The sequence below is a fragment of the Sinocyclocheilus anshuiensis genome, unplaced genomic scaffold (genome assembly GCF_001515605.1).
Source record: "Sinocyclocheilus anshuiensis isolate Anshui unplaced genomic scaffold, SAMN03320099.WGS_v1.1 scaffold601, whole genome shotgun sequence".
In the NCBI taxonomy this organism is placed as follows: Eukaryota; Metazoa; Chordata; class Actinopteri; order Cypriniformes; family Cyprinidae; genus Sinocyclocheilus; species Sinocyclocheilus anshuiensis.
In genome coordinates, this window is record NW_015536496.1 from 1037383 (window position 1) to 1040005 (window position 2623).

The 2623-nt window shown below is 40.7% G+C and overlaps 1 protein-coding gene across 1 annotated transcript in view; it reads right to left on the reverse strand.

Moving 5' to 3' along the window:
- LOC107687123 (DCN1-like protein 3) overlaps positions 1–1598 on the reverse strand; it is an 8566-nt gene extending 6968 nt beyond the window's left edge. Inside the window, exon 1 of the mRNA XM_016484345.1 lies at positions 636–1598. The gene's annotated coding sequence lies outside the window, so the exon portion shown is untranslated. The remainder of the gene's footprint in view (positions 1–635) is intronic.
- Positions 1599–2623: the final 1025 nt, after the last annotated feature.

Here is a 2623-nt window from a genome sequence, read left to right on the forward strand (position 1 = left end):
TGCACATACTTAAAAAAATACCATGGTTAAACCACTGTAAAACATAGTAACACCATAGTACTTCTTTGTGAGTGAGAATAACTTTTTATGATATTTAATGTCACAATCTCTGTTATTATATTATTGCTTGCACAGATGCTGTCTATCTAATCAGCATTTTTGGGCATCACAAGCAAATGTGGAATTTTGAGCATCTAAATGATACATACACCGTTTTTAGGCCATCTATTTCATATATGCAGCAATTTTTAGGCATGTGATTCCGATAATGCTGTCTATGTAAGCAGCTCACAGCCAAGAGTCTCTAGCAGTATAAATGAGAAACGTCTCCTTTAAATTACGATTAACTGTCCGTCTATATAGCAAAAACACCAAATGTCCTAAATAACTAAGCTCTGGAATTATACTGATAGTTCTGGTATATTAATATGTGACTGTGTGCGAGCAATGAAACCGTGAATGTGACAGTTAAAGTCTTTTAAAGAGCTGCTCTCATGTTAGCAGCTTAGCTGGTTAGCTTCAGATGAGGGAGGTTAATTTCTACACACCAAACTTCATTTCAACTCTCAAATGTGTGGATTCTGGACAGAAAGGGCAGCAGATGTGTGAAGTGGAGGTGTTTTGTGTTGATTTACCTGTGGAAAGATGATGAAATGGATCGGAATCAGCGCACCCCTGCTGTCATGCTAAAGCTAAAGCTAATCCCAGCCGAACCGGATCGGTTCTGAATCTCTGTGTGTAACGTTACGCAGGAGAAGAGCTTCTCTTTGTGTGCTTCTGATGCTCTTTGGGTCAGTAGATGATCATGGTTGACAATTCCCCCGCATCACTTCCTACAGACCCGAACCCGAACCCGAACCTGCGCTGATCCGGACCGGCTCCGTTAAAACCTCCGCCTTTACCGGCTCTCACACTCCTTTGGATCGCTGCTGGGGATCTGAGGTGATCGTGATTGACTCGATACGGCCGCACGGAACCATACAGACGCGGATCGGCTGCTGATTGATCGCAGTTTCTCTTTTTGTTTGGGTTCGAGAAGCTCTGCGCAAAAGCCGACGCAGAAATAGCCGCACCAAACAGCGCACGGATCTCTGACTGCGCAACATGAGAGCGTTAAGGACTAGTTCGAAACAAAACGTCAGCACGTGGACGCCGGAGTGCGGAAGTGCGAGGATGCTCACATAAGCTTGTATTGATCTAATCACGCATAGGTCATATGTATTAATTATAATGTATGTCAGATATATTGAAAACCTTGCGAATCTCTTATTGACAGATATCCAGTAACACAGAGGTCACACAATGCTTCAGATTTCTGTTTGTATCACATTTTTTGTATATGTTGTGTTTTATACTGAATAAAATGACAGCATTATGAAACTGATCATAGTGAAGTTACTCACTGCCAGTGTAAGGCATGGTGAATGTTAAAGAGACAGTTCATCATTTACTCTCCCTCGCGTTGTTCCAAACCTGTATGAGTTTCTTTCTTCTGTTCTTTTGAGGAATGTGGCTAACCAAAGAGCTGCTGGTCCCCCATTGACTTCCATAGTTTGGAAAAATAATACTATGGAAGTCAGTGGTGACCAGACAGTCATATAGGTTTGGAACAACATGAGGGCGAGTAAATAATGACAGAATTTAACTTTTTGGGTGAACTGTCCCTTTAATGTGATTGATGTTAAAGGTGTATTTATTATATATGTCATATAGGCCTACTACATTGTATAAAGGTCTCAGTTAATGTTGCATTCAAAGTATCTACCTGTATTTCAATTAAAGTTTATTGTTTTTAATGCCATTCATTTCACTTTTGAATTTACACCTACAAATGGTTTGTCTCTCCACATTTAATTGGCATAGAAGTTATTTTAACATGCATATTTGTTTTATTGTTCTATTCATTTATATTAAACTTAAAGGGTTAGTTCACCCAAAAATGAAAATTCTGTCATTAATTACTCACCCTCATGTCGTTCATCTTCGGAACACAATTTAAGATATTTTTGATGAAATCTGAGGGCTCTCTGACCCTCCACATCAGTGGTTCAACTGTAAAGTTACGAAGCTACGAGAATACTTTTTTGCGCTACTTTGTCGATTATCTTGGTACTTTTCTGGACCTTGAATGTGGTAGTTACCTTGCTGTCTATGGGAGGGTCAGAGAGCCCTCAGATTATATCAAAAATATCTTAACTTGTGTTCCGAAGATGAACGAAGGTCTTACGGGTTTGGAACGACATGAGGGTGAGTAATTAATGAAAGAATTTTCATTTTTGGGTGAACTAACCCTTTAACAACGATAGTGCTGTAGTTTTGTATTTTATCAGTTTTTTTTTTAATGTAAACACATAAATGCAAACTGATATCCTCAGTTGTTTAGTTGGCACAGGCAGGCGACCCCGCGATTGATCCAGTGGTTTTGCGGTTTGTCCGAGGGCAGCTCGATGGACAGCACATAGTTTGTGACCAGTGGTGGAAAGAGTCCCACGCCTGGCACTGGTCTTGTACACAGTACAGACGTAAACGCTCTGGTGAAGGAAGCTGGCGCTCTCTCCGGGCTTCAGCCAGATTATGGGCAGCGGGTCGAAGAGAACTTTAGGAACAGACTCACCGATAACCA